Source organism: Ursus americanus, chromosome 1 (assembly GCF_024610735.1).
Source record: "Ursus americanus isolate L20-20 chromosome 1, mUrsAme1.1.p, whole genome shotgun sequence".
In the NCBI taxonomy this organism is placed as follows: Eukaryota; Metazoa; Chordata; class Mammalia; order Carnivora; family Ursidae; genus Ursus; species Ursus americanus.
The window spans coordinates 95128675-95153061 of record NC_142127.1 but is presented as its reverse complement, the minus strand read 5'-3'; the positions used below and the strand labels follow the sequence as shown (position 1 = coordinate 95153061).

General features: G+C 40.6%; 1 protein-coding gene across 1 annotated transcript in view; it reads right to left on the bottom strand.

Annotated features, from left to right (window-relative positions):
- NYAP2 (neuronal tyrosine-phosphorylated phosphoinositide-3-kinase adaptor 2) overlaps nt 1–24387 on the bottom strand; it is a 144838-nt gene that overhangs the window by 17999 nt on the left and 102452 nt on the right. The gene's annotated exons all lie outside the window — the stretch shown is intronic.

Genomic DNA, 24387 nt, shown 5'->3' with positions numbered 1-24387 from the left:
GCCCGCTTTCCTGTTCGCTACCTCTGGGCCAGTCACCTCCTGTGTCTTGGCCTCAGGTTAGAAAGAACCAGAGGGCCCACACTGAAATGCAGGGCAGCATCAGGCTCACAGCTGCATTTTATACAAACTGCACAATATTTTACATTTTTGAACCTATGTGAAAAAAATCAATAGATTTCATGGTAAAAGAGAAAGAAACCGAGGGGAAGGGAGGGGGGCGGCAAGAGCACTTGGGTTCTTCTGAGAAATCAGAGAAACACGCTCTAATTGGTGGAGGTCAGTTTTCTCTGCTCTTTCTGTAGGCTTATCTCTTTCAGTTCCTCCCAGTCCCCTCCGTAACTCAACGCTGAAGCCCAGTGCCAGTCGCCATTTTTCACTTTACTGGTTAATGAGATTTTTAATAGTAGAAAAATATTTTCTGTACTGATGATTCTATCAACGGGAGCAAGCACTTAGCTTCAATCCTTCCTGCGCAGCTGCAGGCACGGTTGGGGTGGGGGGTGCTGTGTCTCCCTAACTGCACCATTTAAATAAATCTCCTTTTGGGGTGCCTGAGTGGCTCAGTCAGTTAAGCATCTGCCTTTGGCTCAGGTCATGATCTCTGGGTCCTGGGATCCAGTCCGTGTCAGGCTCCCTACTCAGTGGGAAGTCTTCTTCTCCCTCTCCCTCTACTTGCTCTCTTGAGCGCTCTCTCTCTCAAATACATAGACTAATAAATAAATAAATTTATAAATAAATAAATGAATAAATAAATAAATCCCCTTATGTTCTGTGATTCTATGTCAGAGTTACAGTGACCTAAAGCTTGAGGCTTTTCATCCTAACTCATGGCTAGCACTTACTCCTCAAGTCATCAAAATCACCCTTGTAATTTTGGCCATAGCTCATTGGACTCCTATTATAATTGCAATTCCGCAGAAGAGGTTGGCCATCACCTTTTAGCCAACTTCATTCAAATCTTCACGGGTCAGTATGGGAAGGCAGGAAAACCCAACACCTTGGACGAGAAACCCAACATCCCCTAAGAGCAAGGAGTTTCCTTGAGCCTATGATCTACCAAGCCAGGAGCTCAAGAGATTGGCCCTTTCCCTGCTGCCTTTATACTGCCGTCTGGCTTCCTGCTTCTCTCCCGGCTTCCTGAGGTTTACTCGCTGCCCAAGAGGACATCCTTCAGAGCACCTACAAAGACAACAGAGGGCTCAGCTGACTGCTGTCTGGGAGAGGCAGGTCCTGTGTAAGATGCACTCAGCAGAGAAACAAACAAGGGTTTCCATTCAAATCGCAGATTGAAAGTCTTGTAATCTAATTTCCAGAATGAAAGGTTCTTATTTGCTGGTAACACACCTCTCATGAGGACAATTTGATGCAATGGACTAAAGTTTGAAAACTGGGAGGAATTGTTTATTAAATGGTAATTAAAGTTTTCACCACTGAGAAGTGCCACATAGTTTAAAAGCATCTTTTCTAAATCAATATTCACAAAACGTCCAGCGTTTTGAAGCACATACTCTCTTTCATCCTGAGAGTGACTGGTGGTGTTATCTGGAAATGACTCTGCCATCCCCTGCCCCTCCCAGCACCCGCCTTTCAGAGAATCGTGTATGGGCCATAGTATCATTCTCTTCTGTACATAAGGACAGCTTATGTTCAAAAGTGGAATCAGAGCTGTTTTAAAGCAGTAAAGTTCTTGCTGAAAATTATTCTAGGACTGTCCCTAGGCCTCTGCCCTATTATGCTACCCTGGCTGACAAGTCCCTATAGCATCTCTCATCATGATGCCCTTCGGCTGGATGCTTCAGAGGAAGCAGAGTCAACAGAGGGCAAATGCTGGGAACAGCACAGGAGGAACAGAAAGAGGAGCAGAAAGACTACTACAGCAAGTCATTGTCCCTAGAGAACAGCTTTCATCCTGCTATTTATCTGCCTAGAAACATCGAAGGGCTGCCATTGTCAAAGCGTTGTGTCTACATAAGTTAGGTTGCTATTGAAACATGTGGACCGTATGGTCACATCTGTTTTCATGATCTCATTGCTTACGACTCCTTCCTAAGAACTCTGGCCTCCCACATCATTCCCAAGTCAAATCAAAAGATGATTTCTCTCAACCAAGACGGTTAGATGTCCGAAGATGTGACACGCCTATTACTTTTGAAAATAGGAGGAATCCTTTCTGACATTCTGATCTAAGAGCCTGAAGAAACAACCAACACAGCTTCAGAAATCCATATTTCATAACAGCTAAAATGACAAGCTCTCTTCCTACCCCCCCACGTCAGATGGGTTAAACCACTCAGAAATAAACAAACAATTGGGGGAAAAAATGAAAATCAGAAAGACAACAGGAAGCGGGAGGATCTGGGTATTTTGTAATAGTTTGTAGCTGCCAGAGGTTCAAATAGAATTGAGGATGGCCTAAAAACTCCACTACTACTTTCATTTCTTCATTCCCATTTCGACCGCTTTGCCTATGGTTCTCTACACCTGCTGACATAAAGGTAATTCTAAATACATTGGTGACCTTCTAGTAGAATAACCACATGTTACTCATGAAAGACCTTAGAATTTCTCACGGGTGTAAGCAGGACCACAATAGCTAATCATAAAGAGCTTATATCTTTCAGTAATTTTATTTTTCTTGGAATACCTTCCTCAAGACCAATATTTGATGGACTTTTTTTTCTATTGATATCAACATAAATGGTTTTCTAAGTTGGTTCAGAAAGGAGAGCACTCAGGCTTGAGACCACACCTACCATGAGTGGTGCCTCCTTCAGTAAGTGTTTAAAGAACAGTGAGCCCTGGAGGATGCTTCTCTGTAGTACTAGTGGCAATTGAGTTGCTAAAAATAATATTAACAATCACGAACACACATTAAACACAGTTAAGGTGCCAGGTGCTTTATATATGCTCTGATTTACTCTTCAGGTCAGCCTTCTCGAAAGGTAGCTAGCATGATGCCCATTTTATAGATGAATAACTGAGGCTCTGTGAGTAAGAAACAGGTTTAAAGTCACTGAGCAAATAAGTGGGTGGAAGCAGAGTCTGAATTCAGGTGAACTCACTCCACATCCCCCCACTTTTAAGTCTTACACCATGTGGTTCTGTTCTTGGAGTAGTTGTGTGACTACAGTGTGATTGTAAACATTTCATGTTGCATATCTATCATTGTTCCTGGAAAATAGAATGTGACCAATGAGTGTTCACTTTCTTTCTCTTACTACTTCACAGAGTAAGTACCTGAGGCATTACACTGCTGTCCAAAGATGCACCACCAGGCAACAGAATAGCCAAATCTAACTCTGGAATCATCTGTGCCTCCCTGGCTCCTCTTGGAATTCAGTAAAACCTCAGTGATTCCCAAGACTTTAGATACTTCAGGAATCGACTTCTGCTTTTTCACCATGGCTGTTATCATAATTGATGCATATCATAATTGATGCACCATGGCTGTTATCATAATTGATGTATCATAATTGATACAATAATTATTGGAGACCTATCTATACTCCCTTGTAGTTACAAAGGACCTTGTGACTGAATTCTGTGTGTCTCTCTCCAGACAGATACAGATCTTTCAAACAGATCTCATTTCCCCCCACCCCTCACCTGTCAGCCTGAGGCAGCGGATTCATCAGAAGGTACAGATGTTCTCAGGATGACAGAGCTGCACTTGGGGAGAAGCCCAGGCTTGTCCAAAAATCAGCAATAGCCATCAGCCAGGAACATCCGTATTGGATTTATTTGATGGAAAAACTCTTTTTTTTTTTTTTTTTTTTTTTTTTTAGTAAAAAATACTAAAATTTTGGGCTATGCCTGTTTTGGAGCTCAACTACTCACCTAATCCACAATCACAAATGTAAAAAAGCATACAAAGTGTGTAGGAGTATATTACTATTGGACAATCTGTATTCTATCTAATCTTTTCATATGTCTGTAGCCAGATCTAGGGTGCAATGACTCAGAATGGTATTTTCCAATAATTTACGTCTTATTTAAAAAAAAAGATTTACTTCTATAAATGGAGACATATCTAATTACAGAAATGACAAGCAATATAATGATGAGATGACCTCTTTACACACTTTTCTTTTTATGAATGTGTGGGTTAAGAATTACTAAACAAACCCTAGCCTTTTAAGAGCCAACAGCCCATTTTCAGTTTTCAGGGAATAAAATTGCATCGGAGGGGACACTGGGGAAGTTATAAACTGCCTCAGCTTTTTATTTTTAAAAATAGGAATGCCAATCTCTATGATGATCTGATTATGTGGGGTCAATGAAATATAAGGATGGCCTTATAATAAGGTTATATAAGTAAAAGCTGTTATCTCTGTCATTTAAAGATTTATGTTCATAAAGTTCCTTAAATTAAAAAAAATCTTGAGAAAACTGAGCCCTAGAACTCTAGAAAATTATAAATTAAATATAAATTATTGTCAGCAGAATAATTCAGGGAGCAGTGCCGTATTTGGCATTGGTGGTAAGACAGGGTCTATGAATGAACAGCGACCCCTTGCCAGTGAAAGAAAGCCCCAGCAACAACCCACACTCCTGCACTCTGTTAGCACTGTCTTATCAGTCAGGCCTCTTGGAACGAGAGCTTTTTCCATACTTTCAAATCTGAGCAATGCTTTAATCTGCCAAAGATGTCTTTGGTTAACGAGGGAGAGAGCCTTAGTTTGTCAAACTTCATAACAAAATTTAGAGGCTTCCATTGACCTTCGGCCTGGAGGCATTGGAGCTCATAAGAGGCTATAGTGTTGAGGCCAAACACGCACTCATGACTTACAAGGGAAAGTGCTAAGAGGTAAACTGGATATCGCAGGAGGTCAAATACGCTAGCTGCTCGTAGACCACCTCATCTCACGTCTCCATGTATATTCACTAAATACTTGTGAATATCTCTCCATGCTACAGGTGAGGAAACGGAGGTGGCAGGGCTGGGTGGTGAAGGACAGAAGGTTATAAGCCAGGGCCGATCAATTCCACACCATCTTTCTACGTGCCAAAGCATTCTTGAGAATTAGAAGAAAAGGTCAATAATAAAATTGATTTTTAAAAAAAGAACGATTAGAAACCCTAGTCTGAAAGCAAAACTGTATTATCAATATGTTTGCAACATATAAATATTGTTTTAAGTTACATTAGTCAATGACATGTCTTAATTCAATATAATTATCATACGCCTTAATGGACGTTGTAGACAAAATTTAAAAAAATACCCAGGCACTCACTGTATCATATATATAATATTTAATGCACAACCTCTCACTTACTAGTTAGTTTTTCTTTCTATGATCATGATTTCAAATTATACAGTATTACTAATATTTTCTTTTCTGCTTTTTTTTTCTGAAATAAGTACTTGCTTTTTTAAGGCATTCCTCTGAAATGAGAACATGCCTCCAAAAACAATTGTAATGGTGTCCATACTTATAGGCTGCGTTTTTCCCTGAACACAACTTGCCAAGTTTCTCATACAATATATTTAATATCTTTCTCTTAGCTGGGACAGAAATAAAATAATTTATTCATTGTCCTTTGAGGACTGAGCAATGATAACAAAACCAATGATGTTGTCAAATCTATTTTATCATAAATTACCATTATCCTATACTCTTTAGAACTATAATTACAGCTCATCTTAATTACTACCATTTTTCAGATAAGGCATCTGAGTCAGAGAGGTTAAATAATTTGTCCATGGAATTCAGCAAGGGGATAATTGAGCTAGGATTAAACCCAGAGATTCTGCACATCTGCAGATTTATATCCAATCATACCATGTTCATGAGCAAAGCATTTCATAAATAAGTATATTCCGGGAGGGACTCCTCTGGGTCCCCCATGTTTATATTTCCTATCTATCATGAAATTCAAAAATATATAATATTCTGGAAAGAAACAAATGGTCTTTATTTTTATTTGTACTCATTTAACAAAATGCAACAAATTAAATGAAAGGTTGCCTTCTTCCCATGAAATTTTAGAAAAAGGTCTGAAAGAACTTGACCTTTGAATATGGAAGCCATTAATTCGTTCCAAGTTTTGAGAAGAGCAATGGAAACTCTTTCACCATGAGTAAACAATGACTAATGAAAATCATTAATGTAACCTATGCGGGTTGTGAAAAAGACACATCTTGCCAAATGATATGAGAAGGTAGTCATGGATAATCATTCATCTTGGGATAGAAAAGAGTGCCACATCATTTCTCTCTTGTTAGCACGGAAGACTGGAGTTGTGCCCCTCCCTTCGCTAAACATGATCTACTCTAAAATCTGCATGTTACTACAGATACAGCTTCCAGATCATAATCCTATTCGAGCTCTCTGAATCCTGGAGACCCCTGTGCCCTTGGCAAACATCAACAAATCTTCAGGACACCCCCACTGGGACCAAATAGAATCTCCGGTTCTCTCTCGTCATATCACTCCCAGGAGAACCTGCAAAGAGATCAGACTCAGGATATGAGATGTAATATACGCCACTTCTCAATTGACTAATGGCAAACAGAGAGAGCTTCCTGGTCTCAAATGGCAAAAGGAGGAAAATCAGCAAAGCAATGACAAGTCAGGGTTTATGGTCATAGGACAAAGATTCTGGACTGAGGGTAGGTTTCCATCCCACACCCTGCGCTGATTCACTTTGCATGTCTGTAGTTTCTCCAAGAATCATTATCACACCTGAGCTCACGGTGGCCCTCTACCAGCTCACCAGGAATAGCCCCAGGGGGTAAATGGGAACACAAATGTTTCTTGCCAAGTGTCCCAAGCACACTAACCTTCCGCACTCCCCACCAGAGGCTCTAGATAAAGGATTAATTAATCTTTCAGACTGTTTTTATGTTAGGTTCACAAAGCATTTCATTTACAAAATCCAGAAAATATAGCCCTTCTTAACCGGTCCCATCAGGATGCTTTTTAAACCTCCAAATCCATACAACCTAATATATATTCAAAGCCTCAAACTCTCTGCAAGTTACAGTCTCTTGAAGGCATCGGTGTCCTCATCAAAGTCTTGCTAGGAGAAACAGAAGGTTTTCATTTATCTTTGCATCTTCTCTCTACCCAGCAGCATTCAGAGCACAAAGCTAGGACCCAATTCAGGAAAATTAAGAGCTTTGTGGCTTCACCTGACTTCCTCAGTCTTAAATGGGTCCTTTGCTCACCACACAGCAAATCTGTGAGTTTCAGTTCATTTCAGCAACAGAGCACCTGCTTTGTCATTATGCCCAAGATTAAGGAGAAATAGGACTATCCGTAGCGAGCACAGAGATGGTTGACGATCCCTTTGGCATTTCAGCCTCCCTGCCAAGGAAGAATGGATGGGAGGTAGTAGTGCTTGGTGTCCCCAACTGTTCTTGTTTCTCCATGTTCATTTCTCAGAGAAGACTGAGCTTTCTGACTATCCTCTGTGTCTAATAACTGCTCATTGATACACCAATTCTATCACCAAAAAGGTTGCACGACCAGAGCATAAGATGGTAATTTGATTCACAAGTGTCTGTATCTCCTATAACTGCCTGGAAAAAACGTAGTCTGCCGTTGACTCATAGTAATCATCCAAGGATGGTATTTATTTTTCTAAAGAGATTGTTACATGTGGTCCAAATAAATTTTAGGAAAATTGACTTTAATCCAGATCTCTGTCATTCCAAAACATATAAAAAATGAGAATTATTACTTGATGCTCCCAAAATGATTGCCAAAAGCCTACAGTAAGATTTTTAGAGAAAACACTGAAATCATTTTCTGAGGAAGAGATAAACTAAGTCAATAGCACCCCTCTGTGGTAAAAGCAGGTTATACAAATGATAATTAAGACCATTATTTTATAAGGGTCTTTACAATTTTTTTCCTATAAAATTATATTTATAAAGGCTACAGACCCATCTCCGAATCCTGTCCCCTACCTTCAGGCAGGGCCACACCAGTGTCGTCTCACCGACTTGGGAAGCTGCTATGGTTTTAAAGGTCTCCAAAGGGAAGATTTCATGACCTCTTCTGGTAAAACAGTCCAGGATTTTACTCTCAGGTCTCATAAAAATCCTTTATACAACAGCATCCACCCATTTCCTCTAGTTAAACCTGCCTCTTGGGTTGAGATGAGAAACAGATGGTTTCCATCCTTATCCTTTGGCAGCTGTGTACATCGTTAAGGCCATGGAGAGAGAATCATAGCAAGAGGAACTCATCGTGGTTTGTCTACGCATCCTTCCAGGGTAGGACCTGCAAATACCAGGCCACTGTTCTGTGCAGAGGGTGTGTGTTAAGGGACCAGAATGTGCCAGGCAAAGCTCTTCAGCTGAAGAGGGTTCCAGCTTTCCCTTAGACCTGGGGAATCCCTGTGCCCTCCAGACCCTGCACACTTTCTCACCAACCTGACTCTTCAGAGGAGATGCTCAAAATGGTTTCAAGCAGATTTTTGAACAATAGTACCTACTAAATTAACCTCTTCATACTTTGCCCATCATCTGATGATGGGACACAACTACAATTGTTCATAGTGCTTTCTTTCCGTCTTTCTTTTTTTCTCTGTTGATGTCTAGCATAATTATACCTTTTCTATTACTGCACTGAAGGCTACTTTACATTTTCCTAATTTGAATATTAATTTGAATATTAATGAGTTTTAAAAATGTAATTCGCTTTAGCACTTCCCCGTGATTTTCAAAGTCTGCCCAGTACATTCCGGATACCTGTTTTCATAGGGTCGACATTAGAGGACTGCGCTGCCTTTTCTGTTTTCTTTCTTTTTAGTGTTTCCCACCGATTACAGCTCTGTTATTGTTGCTACTTTGGGAATAAAGAATGTAGGTTTCTATTTATATCTCTAGATAAGGTCTGTTTTGATAACCACTCAGTGTAGAGACTACATTTGCCTCGTATTTTTCCACTGCAGTGAGTTTTTAAATGATGAATTAAACATAATGGTATCTTGTTTGTGGTAGGTAAAGACAGTAGATAAAGACATTTAATTGGGGTCCTTTAATTTTAAAACAACACAGCATAATAAATGCCAAATTCACATTCCATAATGGCTTTTTATCTTTTCTCTAAAAAGGAAGAAGACAGATTCATGGAAAGTAGTAATTAACACCTATTCCATAAGTGCATGTACTATGTTTTATACTTACAGGCAGATCATACATATTGTAAAAGAACAACTCTCTGTTTGTTCTTGCCTAAAACCTCACTGTAAATTAAATATGGTCCATATACTCATTTCATAGTGTGTCGGTATTTATACTTGTCTTTAATCTTACACTACAATGTTTGCAGTTAATGTATATTCAATCTATTTTAGTCTAAAATTAGCAAACAGAAAAGGTGAGGCATCAGTGGGGACACGATGTCTTTTTTTTTTCTTTATTCATTCATCTTTAAGCATTGCCCAGCATGGAACTCAGTACTGTCAAAAGATTTCTAGTCCAAGTGAGCTATTAACTCTGAAGGTCCTCTTCTGCCCTCTAGTGGTAATGAGAGGTACAGAACATTGCTCAGACAGTGGACAGGGTTCAAATCCCAGACTTGCCATTTCTAGCTATGTGAAATTGAGACTTAACTTGACCTTTCGTTTTTCACTTTTCTCATCAGACATAGAGTAATGATGACAATTTGCAGGATTGTTGTGGCGGTCACAAAAGAAAATGTAAAGTCAAATCTATTTAGAAATTGATCAAACAAAAACAGATTTAAAAAAAAATAAAACACAAGATGCATGATATATTGAATCAGTGGATTTGATCCTGTGGTGGACAGACTCCAAAACAGCCTCCTGGGTCCCTCCCTCCTGGTACACCGAGTATTTAGAATAGAGGAACAGCCCTTATCAGCTGATCCAACATTGTGTTCCCAGTCATGAACCAAACTGACAAACTGTGTGCCATGTGCTTCTCAGAGAAGGCCTTCTGGCTCAAAATGTTTAACTTGAATCTAGTCACAAAGGAACCATCAGACAGATCAAAACTAAGGGTCATTAGGAAAACAAAACAAAACAAAAAAACCAACAACCCAACAACTTCTAGACTAAAAATTTCGACATCTTGAAAAATCACTGAGGCTGAGAAATACTCATGATGGAAAAGAGACTGAAAAAAGGACGATGAGAACTAAATGTAATCTGTGATCCTAGATTGGATCCTGGATCGGGGAAGGGCATTAGTGTTGGGGCACTTGTAGAGACTTGAAAGTGGGCTTTTATGAGACCATCGTATTACATCATTGTAGCCTACGTGATTGCTTTTCTGAGTGTGATTGTTTAGAAATATGCCCATATGCCCTTGGTCTTAGGAGATACTTGTTTAAACATTTAGAGATGAAGTGATATGATTAAAATATACGTGTATCATTTATTAGGCTAGAGCTCCTTTGAACACAAGAAGTTTTATCAGCCGCTGAGCATCCATCAGAACGTCTGGTGCTTATCAGATGGACAACGAGCATTTGCTGAGTGAATGTATGAAAGCAACTTGCAAACTCTAAAGTGCTAATGCTAATTACTGCAACGTCAATGATAGTTACACATGGTAGTTATTAGTAATGACAGTTACACATGGTAGTTATTAGGATTTGGTTGGTGTACAAGAGATGGTAAAAGCCAAACAGTGGGTATGAGACACAGGCTGGAAAATTTTGTGTGAGATAGGTGATTTTAGAGTGTGGAGGCTTTAGAAGGAGGAGGGGAAGGTAAAATAGCCCCAAGTTAATTATAACCACACTCTTTTTGCCCAGACCCCAAATGACTGTTTACAGCACTGTGGCAAGTAAGGTTATCAAGTCACTATCAGAAAGTTTGCAGCCAGCAATATTCTCCAGTGAATCTTTTTCCTAGAGTCCAGGCACTGCTCTGCCCCTGGGAGTCGCTAAGAGAGAGAGGAAGGAAAGATGATGGACAGGAAGAGGAGGGAGGAAAAAACATGACATGCTCTACTCCAGACCAGTCCCTTAGCCTCACCTCTCTGGGTCATTTCTCTCCATCTCCATGATGAATATTGAAATGTAGCACTCCCTGGGGGACCTGTAAAATCCCTCAAGAGTTTTAAAGGAAATAGGGAAAGGCAAAATGCTGCCCCCTACTGGCAGCTTTAGCAAATCTTCACACACAATTCGTGACACCGTTAACAGCTGCATTAATAGTCTCCCTCTCGTGAGTCATTCTGAGAAAACAGTAGAGCTGGAAGGTAGACTTTCTTTTAAGTGAACATACTAGAGTGGTAAATAGCTCTTTGTCACTGACAGTTCTCACAACTTTTTAAAAACCTATTTAAGTTCTTTGCCTTTGTATTTAAATTTGGCTGCTGGAGTAGCTTTAGAAATTCCGTGGGCATGGGGGCGCCTGGGTGGCGCAGTCCTTAAGCGGCTGCCTTCGGCTCAGGATGTGATCCCAGCGTTCTGGGATGGAGCCCCACATCGGGCTCCTCCGCTGGAAGCCTGCTTCTTCCTCTCCCACTCCCCCTGCTTGTGTTCCCTCTCTCGCTGGCTGTCTCTGTCAAATAAATAAATAAAATCTTTAAAAAAAAAATTCCGTGGGCATGTACCATGTGCTCAATCACCCAAGAGAAGAGTTCTCCTGTGTTTAGGGCATCCACCCAGCAAATCTGAGGCCAAACGGTAGAAAAAGAGAGAGAATGCAAGCCAGAAAGAAGTTCAGCTTCAATAACCTTATGCAAAATTTTGTGAAAAGAAAATTTAGATCAAGTAGAATATATATAGACTGTGATAGTGTGATTTATAATAAGGAATTTATACTTGGTCTTCATCTCCATTCCTGGCACACTGCTCCTAGAACCCTTGGAATTACCTGCCAGGAGAATTGGAAGGGTGTCTTTTGTTATGTTAATGAGATGACTTTTGGAAAGCTGGAAGGATGGGAGCTGGCTGTTGGTGGAGCCAAACATGTGATTAGAGGGTCAGAACTTTTTAGTCCCACCCACTTCTGGGGAGGGAAGAGGCCCTGGAGAATGAGTTCAATCATCAATAGCGAATGATTTAATCAACTGGACCTACTTAATGAAGTCTCCATGAAAACCCAAAAGGAGGAAGTTCTGCGAGCTTCCTTCCACAGGTTGGTGACCATGGGGAGATTCAGACAGAAGGGGGTTCAATGAGCTCCTTCCCCAGACCTTGCCCTATGCACCTCCTCCATCTAGCCATCCTGATGTATATTCTTTCATAATAAACCAGGGATCTAGGAAGTAAAAGGTTTCTCTGAGTTCTGTGAGCCGCTCCGGCCAAGTACCTGAACCCAAGGAGGGGGTCATAGGAACCTCTGATTTATAGCCCAGTGACAACCTGGAGTTTCCATTATGGCATCAGAGGTGGGGTCAGTCTTGGAGAACCGAGCCCTCCACCTGTGGTATCTGGTGCCATCTGCAAATTGAGTTAAGTTGTAGAACCCCCAACTGGGGTTGGAGAATTGCTTGGTGGTGTGGGGGGAAACCATCCACACCTTGCAATATGAACTAATGAATACACATTGTGGCAGGTGTCAGAAGTATAAATGTGATATAAGTTTTGTGTTATTTTAAGAGATAAAACTTCAGGGGCGCTTGGGTGGCTCAGTTGGTGAAGTGTCTACCTTTGGCTCAGGTCATGATCTCAGGGTCCTGGGATTGAGTCCCGCATTGGGCTCCCTGCACAGAGGGGAGTCTTCTCCCTCTCTCTCTGCCCCTCCCCATAGCTGGTGCTCTCTCTCTCTCTCTTTCTTTCTCTCAAATAAATAAAATCTTTCTAAAAAAGAGAGAAAAAATTTCATATTGAACTATTTGTGGGGAGAGGATGTCATTATCACTTCTATTAGGAAGCATAAAGGTCTTAGTGTGTCCTCCAATCCCACTTTATGTTCTATCTTAAATATATACTTGCATCATTAAAGTTTATCTCTCTCTAGTGGTCCCCATGACATACTCTTCCTCTTTGTGTCAATAAAGCTGCTTTTTTTTTATTAAAAAAATCAATGTTTAGTAATGAACTGAGTAGGTATTTCCCTTTTCGTGTGAATTGCAGGCATTGTGTTATCTCTCTCAGTGGTACCTAAATTTTAATTCTCTTCTCTAACATTTGTCTCTCATCCTCCGCCAGCAGGTAAAAATAGCAAATTAATGGAGGTGGGCATGTGCAATGACTATGTGCCGAGCCACCTGTCAGGAGCCCAAATGCTTCTGCAAATTATTATAACAGCTTTACAATGAGATGCCTATCTGTTTCCGCCTTTAGCATTAATTAATTTATTCATTCAATATGTACTAAGACAACTAGAGATTTCTAAGATGAACATATACACCCCAGCCCTCAAAGGGTCTACGATCTAATGCAAACAATTATAAGCTGCATTTTTGGAATCAAAAGAGATTCTCTTTGGAAAAACAAAAAAAAAAGGGGGGTCCCATGGTCAAATATATTTGAAAAGCATGATATGTGATAGCCTCCTCTTTGCAATTTCCAATGCACATCTGCAAATTAAGAACTCTGATAGTAAAGGAATTTATCTAATCTGACCTTTCCCCAGATGGCTTTTCTGGGTAACAAACAGAACAGAAGACAATATCCCTCAGACAGCGTTCTCCTTTATACAAAAATAAGGCACACCAAGTATAAAATACAGGGGAGCTGTGGACAAGGAGATATGCTTGGGAGGGTGGCAGCAGCCTCAGGAAATGGGAGAACACAATTGATTCCAGACTTGACCTATTGATAAGTAATGGTTTCCAGGAGGCCAGGATGAGGGAGGGTAATCCAAGAAGAAATAAGTGTCGGGCAAATCTTGGAGACATCCCGGGGGCATTTGAAAGTGAGAAAACCATGGAGGGTAGTGGATGGGCATGAGATGTACCAGATAGGGTGCCGGATAGTGAAGCTGAACAGAAAGACCGGGGCCCGATCATACACTCCTTGAAACCCATGCAAAAGCACTTTATATTCCATCCTGTAGGCAATGGGCATACTTTACAGAACTCTGCACTGAGGAGTCAACAAACACATGGCACTCTCTTGTTGGTGTGGAGGCTGGATATGGGGACAGGTGGGGAGAGTGGACCTGAGCTGGGGAAAAGCATGAGCCTCTCATAAAGCCGCACTGGCAGGCACCAGTCTCGCTATCTTCTGCTCTCCTGTCCTGTGGCTTCTCTTGTTTCCCCCTAATGCACCATACATCCTCAAATGCCTTGCACGTCTTGGCCCCAGCAATGTTAAATGTTCCCCCCCCCCCCCAAAAAAAAAGCCTACATGTTAAATAATAAATTACTGAAAATAAGCATTTGCCTTTAAACATTCTAGCTTAAAACGGGATTTCATATTCATTGTCTCATTTCATATGGATGTAGAAATCAAAATACCTGGAAATTCCATGAGGCCTGTGGAAAGCAACCATGGGATGTGAAGTGCTTCCCATGTAAGAGTTCTCTAAAGTTTCCTCGTTTCATCATTCAGGTGACTATCAGACAAGCGACAGCATAGATCGCGTTCCTGCCTAGGTTGTAGCCTGAATGATCCCTGACTTGCTCATTGGCCTCTCCTGAAAAGCCTCAACCCTTTCACGATGGGGTGGGTATGATTACTCTTGACACCTTCTGGTCCTTCAAGTAACTTCCTCATTTCCTGGGAGCTAAGTCACGATGTTCAACCTTCCAGACTCCATCCGCGTCAAAAAAGCTGACAACTAGGGATTATCAAGTAGCTCCAATGCTGCATTTATTTTGGGAAACAAAGGCTTTGGAGTGATAGTATAGTTGGTCACCCCCCACCCCACCCAGTTTAAGGTGTCTGTTCACAGGTTCCCCACGGAAGCCCAGGGCTGCATAAATCTTGGTGAGTACATTCTTTGTCCTTTGTGTGCGGCTGGCTGAATCTACTCCGGGGCTCTAGAAGCTGCGTTTATGTGTGCGTGTGTGCGAGAGGGTGTGTTTTCTTTTCAGTGTGTGAAAAGATGTGCTCGAGTGTTCACGTTCCTCCTCGTGCGCATGCACACACTCATTCACACGCCGCACACCTGTGGCTGCGTGGCTGGTTTCTCAGGACCCCCACGCACGGTCCATAAGAGAAGGACAGTCAACGAGTGACCTCTAGCTTCCTTCCAGGAGCTGCATTCCCGGCCCCACCTCACCCTTGGAGATCCTGTTCTTAGGTGGTACCTTGCTCAGTTGAAGTCTGAGTTGAATTTGACCCTCCGCTATGTGAGCTTTTAATCTAGAGGTGTTCAAAGGCAAGACCTGGAAAAACCAAAGAATGATTAAATAAAGAAACGGCATTAACGGAAATGAAACGGAGTTATATGAAAAGAGCAAAGTCAGAAGGGCAGCTATTTCTGGTAGAAAAGAAAACAAACACCGAGTAGATAGAACCACCCGGGCTTACCCCTCACGTCCACATAGCCACTAGCTATGAAACTCGGTTTTCCCATCAGTGAAATGGGGATAATGTTATCTACTGCACATGTAGGCTGTGAGAATAAAATTAGATAATATAACTTCTTGAACATGGGGGCAAGCACATAATAAGCCCCCAATAAATGCCACTTTGGAAATCTATTTTATTTGGGAAAGATGCTTTCAATGAGAAGGATAGTGTTTATTTGCTGCACAGAACAGAGAACAACAGTTTGTCCAGCAGGTGAACTAAGTGGAGAAAGTGAAGATTTCTAGGGCTTCCTGAATAAGGCACTCGTAATGTGAGAGTATTTATTATTCAGAGTCAAATGTAGTATGACTCTGAGCCAACTTTACTACAGCATACACATCTCCTCCTGCTCCACGTGTAATTTAAGTTGGAGGTAATTTTACCCACTAGTTAGGGAGGCCTCTCTTTTCAGGAAAGAATCCTACACAATATGTTTCAAATATGCTGGTGATAAACAAAAGCAGTCAACAGGCATCCTTGCATTCAGCCAGTCAAGCTCCCTTTGCCAGTTTTCTTTTCAGATGCAACACAAGAAAAAATGACCTCCTTTCCTTGAGGCTCAGTTTGGATTTAGGAAATTACAATGCACAGAAGACGTCATAAGTCCTAAGGAAAAGAGTTGCATCTCATCATCAATAATGCATAGCATTCAGAAATCACTGGCTGCTGTTCGTTATTCCCTCCCACCCCCAAAAGTACAGGAAGGTATATTGAAAAGTTAGACAACCTAAAATTGCAAGACTAAAGTCATGAAAATTATCCAAAACAAGTATCATAAAAGACGTTTGTTCTGGGTTTCTATAAGTATTATGGTTACTTTCGCAAACAGCGTATTTTCTCTGTCATAAATCAGTTTTGAGTCGCTTAGTTTTAAAATCCAAGTACAGATTGTAAAGCACACTTTGGCTGCTAGGTGGCACTAGGCGTCCACCTAATGTTATGTGACCTTCCCCGCACTAGATGGTCCAGCTCCATCTGCAGCCTGATACTCATTTCAACAGTGACAGCCTATGATGGGGAACGTGTCTGTGGACTTCTGCTAACAACTGGCAGCAGAACACAACCGTAGCGTTTAGCTCTCAAATGGAGTTAGCAATCGGAAAGCTTTAATGGTCCTACAGTGGCTATCTATCTGTATACAAGTCCAACAAGCTCTACAGTGATACATTGGTAATCTGTTCTCTAGACTGAGCCAAAGCATTGCTTTCAAGTATATGGACATTTGGAACAAGTCTAGCAGTTAAATATTTTCAACTGCCCTCCTTCCCGGGGTCTCTATTATCTAATCATTTAATAAAAATAGACACGGAATTGGAAACTTGAAAGATCAGCTTAGAAACACATGGAATAAACTGATGGGACATACATGGATTTAAGACCCTTAGCTTTACTTTCCCGAATATGTCCATATTATCGCCAGTCTTGGAAACTAGAATGCCCTTGGCATCTGAAGAGGAACAAATGAAGCTACAGAGGAATATATATATATATAGTCTCTGACTTTGCTTAAGAAATACAAAGCAGTGCCCCTTTACAACCATGGATCGTGGCGAGGCTGGGCACACGTTCACTCGGGAAGCCCGAACGTGGTTAAAATTCAGGCCTCATGTGTACATAACAATTTATAATGCAATATCCTGAATGCTTTTTCCATTAAAAGGCAAAATAGGAATGAAAATACAGAACAGTCAGATCAATATCATAGGATAAAATATTATAATGGGCACGCTTGTGGATAAATGCATGTGTGTGTAGGAGAAAAAGGCATTTAAAACTGTGGTCTGGGTGTCTGGGTGGCTCAGTGGGTTAAGCATCTGCCTTCTGCTCAGGTCATGATCCCAGCGTCCTGGAATCAAGTCCTGCATCGGGTTACCTGCTCATCAAGGAGTCTGCTTCTCCCTCTGCCTCTCTCTCTATCTCTGTCTCTCATGAATAAATAAATTATTTTAAAAAAACACACAAAACTGTGGTCTGGGGAAACTTTTTAGTGTTGAAGTTGGTAACAAACTTATCCTTCATCTCTGCATCTTTTGTCTTGACCCCAGCAGGTAAGGGCTTCCCCTGCAGCCTAAACTTTTCTTTACGTCATTCCTACTTTCACTCAGATAGAAGAGTAAAGTAGTATTAGGGGGCAGGTGGCCTTTCTGAAATGATAACCTTAGTTGGTTTCTACTCACTTGGCTTCCAAGCCACACATGAGACCTATAAGGTAAGAAGACACGCCAGATACAAATTCCTATTATATAGTAAATAATCAAGTAGCTAATTTCCTATTTGAAAAAGGAATAATGAATATAATTGCATCAAGTGTACTGAGAAGGTGGTGGGAGAAAGTAATCCATCTCAGATGCTGGCAATAAGGAGATGCACTGTCTAGAGAATTTAAAATCAGTAACAAAGTGACTAAAAGTCTGTCTGCTTTTTAGTATTACCGTGCACCAGCAGTTCTAAACAAGGTCAGGGATACAGGGGGAAAGAACCATTCCCTCCTTGCCCACCCCCATCGGAACACCACTGATTAGAACAATTTTCTCACTTGGAATTTCTTAGCAAGCAGGGGAGTAAATTTTTGGAAGAAGAAAAGCTATAAGGGAAAAGAGAAAGAATGAGTATTTTCTAGCAGTTTCTGTCTGTCCATTCAAGACTTTCCCTACATATGTTATTCCATTAATCCTCAAAGACAACAACCATCATCCAGGGCACAGAACACTGTGCCCAGTTTACAGATAAGAAAACAGACGCTGAAGAGCTGAACAATGTATTCAAGTTCACACAGTACTAACGGGTGGATTCAGGACTCTAAAAGAAGTCCTTCATCCTCTAAGTAGCTGAGCAGCTAAGATCACAGACTGACATTTACTAAGTACAAAACTTGGACAAAGTATTCGAGTACCCGCAGTTGTAATGTGGGATGATAACAGGACCCACAGGCTAAAACTGTAGAGAGCTCCACTGCCACAGTGTCAAGAAGCTCTCAGCACAGTCCTGGAATATAGCACGGCAGCGATGACAAGAAATAGCACTTGGTTTTTATGATGCAAACCTCATCTAAGAAATCCAAACAATTTCTGGATTTTCCATGGGTTAAAGAATGCTGGAGTATATCCTTAAGATACTTCATACTTTCACCTGCAGGTCTGGTGGGTTATGGACTCTGATGCTGAGAAGAAGGATGCACGCAGGAATCAGGGACTACAGCGGAGTCAGAGGTGGACACTCTCACAGCCCGTGTGTCCCCATCCCCTCCCCTCAGTGTCAACTGGTTCATGACTTCTTAGAGAACATCCTCTTGTTTATTACATTCTGCCTTCTACTCTAAGGAAATAAATGGCAAATTATTCTGGGGGGGTGGGGATTGGTTCATCCTACTCGATAATGGTGTTATTGAGAGACGGGTCATGAGACTACTGGTCTTTAAAAGGTGACTCCCAAATAGTCTGCCCCTTGAAATATACAAAAGTTAACATGGGCTGCCTAAATAACATGTCAAACTTCTCAGCTACACTGTAGTGTGTTGTAAAAAGCATTCTGAGTCTCTGCTCCTTGAATTCTTTATAAAAGTAGAAATCAAGTAATGCCAATATTTCATTACACATATTACTGTTATTTAAAAGTGATCACAAAATTTTGCTTTTCCTTTAAATATGAAATTAATTATATAGCGTGTCAATGGGTACTCAAGGCTAGTATTTATATAAAGCAATCAGACAGGATTATTGAGAGCACACATAAGATACTGCTTTTTTTGTTTTTTGGCACTTGCATTATTTTAATGTACTTTTGCCATAATGCATGGCAATGGATCAATATAAACACTGACATTCTTACTTATAATATTAATTTATTCCACGTTTCACAGGCCTAGATCCAATCTCTTCAGTAAACATCATTATTATAACAACTATAATTTCTTTGTAACATAATCTTTGTTAACATAACACTTTACTTTACAATTTGAAGTTAGTACAGATAAACCCTTCTCCAGCGTGATGATGTTGCATTGTAAACATAGTAGGGGTTTCCAAGTACCCCTGTTGGGTTTTACATATTTGGAAATATACGTCAAGGTAACTTGTACGCAGAAGGAAGCAAACGATAGGAGTCATTTTTAAATCTATTGTATGGCCTGAAGGAAGCTCTGTGGTGGGCAGCTATGTGTTAATGAAGTGAGTTCAGCGTTGGCTGCTTGGCTGTGTGTTCTGTTTCTGCTTTTCCTCCATTTCCATCCTGCTCTGTAATCATGAGCACAGAATCCAATCAGCTGTGTAAAGTACAAATACAACGCAGAACACTCTCTCGGGTCAGGTCTTATAGGAGGAACTGGAATATTCACAGGGTCTTAACAACAACAACAACAACAACAAAAGTTTGTTCAATATTTGAGCAAGGGACAGTAGAGAAGGAGCCCTTCATCATATTAAGTTGGGATGGCACACACTCCCCCACCACCTCTCCTGTTCCCTCCCTTCCTAACACCATTCTCTCCCACCCACCACAAAACTTCAGCTCCTAGAGAGAAAGCACATGAAAATGTATATACAACTGATCAGATGAAACCTCTTAATATATATAGGTTCTAGGTCTACAAGACTTAAGGCTAGAATAAATTATGAACAGTCTTAGTAAAATAAGTTCTATCCATGCTGATGGTAGCATGGAAATTCTAAAGAGAAAACACTGTTGAAGCTTCTCAACTCTTTAAATTTTTCTTTTTCTACTTGATCCTATGCATGGAAGGTGAGGTTAAATAAGAACATACCCTTTAAGGTTACATCATTCAGAGATGTAGGTAGACATGGAGTGGATGAAAACAGAATTCCTTTCTATGTCTTTGTTTGAGTATTTATGTCAATATACTCTCCCTTTGTCTTTCACCTTCCTTATGCTTTCTAGGCTCCTATACATTTTATGTGCAAATGTTCTGACTAAATGGAAAATTAAATGAAAGCCCAGAACTCATGCAGATCTTGAGAAAGAGCAGTGGTCTTCTCAAAGCTTTGAGACAAAGCATTACTGAGGCTGTGGGGCGAATCAATGCATCCCACTGCATTGGAGGTGGGAGACTAAGGAAAAGGACAAAATTAGATTGTGTGAGAAAAACATTTTTTCAAGGATGTATAGAGAGGGACATTTATCAAGAGAGAAATTTTGTCAGTCAGCAAAAGATCACTGAGTCTCACACAGTGTGCTGGCCGTTAGAGGTATGCCTGGAATGGGGCACAGGCCTTGTCACAGAATCACATATACTGATTCCTAATCAGAATCACATATACCGATCCCTAATCCCTAACTTTGAATGATTTACCTTCCTTTTTTCCAGGTATCTAAAAAACAATTTTTGACATCTAGGCACAGCCAGAACACAGACTGGATATGTGTCAAGCTTTGGACACCCAACACGTTCTTCCATTATCTGGGCAACCTGGCTGGATGCTGGCATGCAGACACAGCTATGGCATCCATGGGAAAAAAGAACGTGTTCTACTCTGCAGCCAGCCCGGGGTTGGCTCTCATTATGCTCCAGCAGGGTCATCAAACTGAAGGGGGATGTTAGGAGCTTGGAAAGAGGCCAGAGGACTGGCACTGAAAGGAATAAACATTTGAGAAATCATCCTGAAGGAGCAAGTTGAAAGGACGTGGGTGTGCTTGTCTGGCCAGCAGCCGTGGTGAGGCCTGTCCTAGGTAATGAAGAGGCATCTCTCATGGCGTGGAGGGCCCACAAAACAAGAGATAATGGCTTTGGAGGCTACTGTGAGATTTCTAAAGAGATTTGGGTCTGTCAGCCTTCGCAATGTATGTCCAAAGGAAATTACAGATGGCCTTTTCCTAACACTTCCCCAAGATCACGGATCATCAGATATAATACAGTTTCAAAGGATAAACTAGCCACAGGGAGAAGGTGAAGTTTCATTTCAACGCTTAGGTCACAGTTACTGCGATGCGATTCTGTGACGTGATGTGATCACTGCTCTGTGATTCCCTGATTCCACGTGGGGATCTGTTATTTCACAAATGTGAAGTGTGTACATTCATGAGTGAGTGAGCGTGAACAAGTATGTACGTGTAGGTGTGAGTATGTGAGAGCTTATGTGTATGAAGGAGCCTAAGTGTCTGGAAATGACGGTGTTTAAGTGCGTGTGCGCATACAGTGGAAGGTGTAATGCTCATCTCCTTCCTTCCCTGAAAAACAAATACAAGCATTCTTTGGGACATCTGTCCAAGGAAAGCTGGCACTTCTGTGTGGAGACACTGCCTAGCTGCTCCATTCCTGAGAGAAAGCATGGCTTTCCCAAGGCCACGAGCATTAGCTGCTGTCCTATCACCTGCTGCAGCAAGACTACGGATGGTATCATCACCAATGGAATGGAGGTCATATTCCAAGAGGTAGGCTTGTTCCTGGCCTGATACAGAGGAACAGCATGAACATCATTTTCTACTGTCTGCAAAAGTGGTTACACCCTTTCTTCTAAACACATGGTTTTCTACTTTACTACAGAAGGAAAAAAGAGAAAGTTACATGTGCTCCAAGTTCAGTATGACTTCCATGCCATTTTACTTTTATAACTAAGGAAAGAAAATAACATTTTCATAGCAGGAACTGAAATTCAGTTTAATTTCTAAAGATCTGCTTTAAGACAAATGCCAAAATATGTGGCCGCATTGCAATAAAATTCCAAGGAAATGTCTTGCCCCATGTCTAGTCTACTTATTCTGGAGTGAATTAAGAAAGAAAAAAACCTGTTTTCATCTCTCCAAGTTTCAAAGAATATTGTACTCTAAATGCTTTACAACTCACTTCTTTCCTGAGCATTACATTTTCTCTTCATATTTTGAACTTCCAGTCAGATAAGATTACACATTTCTACAAATCTTGTGTCTGCTGTAGTTATCTGAGGCCCAAAGATTGCAAAACCAAGCAAATGTTATCTTGACCGTTTTTAATACACACACGTTCATGGCGGACAGTCACTGTTGGCCCTAGGCTCTTCTGTGGCTCAGTGAGTAATGACTGTCTCTAGACTCTTCGGGGCGGGCCATCATTATTGGCCAAGGCTGGCGGGGGGGGACTTGTGGGCACCTCTGTACTTCTCTGCTAAAGCAATGTCAGGCACTTCCATATGTCCCTCTTGCAACACTTCTTAGAAAACCCCTACCACTACATGTAATGGTAAGTCAAAAACTTGTACTGAGGAAATGGAAAAGCGATAAGATATGAATAAACAATCTGAAAGAAAACACAATTCCTTCTCTCTGAATGGTAATGTTCCTTAATGTGGCTGAAATGGCACACACGTCCTAAAGCCAAGTTCCTCAACTGATAAGCACCGTTGGAATTATTTTAGGGATTAGTGATTGCTTTTGTTTGTTTTAAAGAAATCATGTAGTTTCTCCATGATTTCCTAGTAAGAAGTGGGTTCATCTCCTATTAAGCATTCTGTGTTTAAATAATGGCTGGGACACTACATCAAAAACTAATGATGTATTGTATGGTGACTAATATAACATAATAAAAAATTTAAAAAAATAATTGCTGGGAATCCTGGTATTGGAAAAAACTACTTAAGAAGCGATGAGAGTGATTGTTTGATAATGCTAGACGTTCCATATCTGAGTCGTGTATAAATATTCACTCTTACAGTCCACAGGTCACCACTGCCTTGGATAACCAAACAAAGGGCAGTCTCATCCTTGTTGTTACTTAGAGACACATCTCAGTCAAGAGCCTGCGAGAGAAGAGGATCTTCGATAAGTAGCCACTGACTTTAGTTCAAAGCTAGGTCATAGGGGTGCAAAGCAAGGTTCTTCTGAGCCATGCTTACCTCTTTAGTTTCAGAATATAGGGATAGGCGAATTCTACAACCTGTCACAAGCCACAGAGGAGAGTCTCAGAGGCTCGCCTTCTAATTCAGAGCCCTGACAGTCCACATACCCTGTGCCAGAATTTCTGCGGGTTTTATAGGGAAACTAACAGTGTGCAAGCAACGTGAGGGGCTTTCTCATGTTGCTGTATTTGGAAGAATAAAGAGTATTTCATCAAGTGAGCAAGGACTTGATAATGCAAAGGCACAAACATTGTGTCTTGTTTTTATTCTAGAAGTTTACCCCTGCTTTCATTGAGAGTTAAAGGGGCTTAGGATGAAACAACTATAAAGACAATCAGGAAAAAATGGAAAACAATACAAAGAATAGAAAACCACTCTGTGACACTGAGGGTAATGTAATAGCAAGATACATGTCCTTGGAAAATCGATTATGTGAATGCAATCTTCTGACAGCTAAATTTCTTTCCTTTCTGTATCTAACTTTTTAAACGTTAAATATTGGTAAATGTAATATTTTTGAAATAGCTTTAAATCAACTAAAGTGTCAGTTTATCTTAGGTTAATTGTGTTATTTATTAATCCATTGTCTTATCGTTTCTACTTCTTTTTTTGTCCAAAAAGTGTTTGAGCTGGATACATTGAGTTATGAAAGCATTTAACATTTTAAATGAAGACACAAGGAATTCTAAATGACACTTGAGATGCCCTTGAGAGAAGCCTCTCATCTCTCGTGTTTATAGATATCTCATATATTCATAAATCAAATCCTGTGCGTATTTAAGCCAGACCAAAATACTAAAAAGCATCATGTCTCCCATTAGAAAAAAAAAATGCAATTATTCTGCTTAGTTATGTTTTTAAAATAGCTTGACATTTTAAATAATTGATGAATATGTAATTTGCTAATCAGTAACGGACAGTTCCCATGGAGGTACCATCGCTAGTTTCATAATTTACTATTTCAGAAGAGTTTTATGAATGCAAAGATTAAAGCCGGGAAGCGGAGAGAAATCACTCCAGGATGACATTATCCTATTTAACACCCATAATACTTAACAGTAACAACAATTAAGCTTCACAAATTAAGTCGATGTACTGAATTTCTATTGGGTGGGATATAGACAGACATTTATGTGTCATGATTTTTCCCCGTACTAAATTCCCCA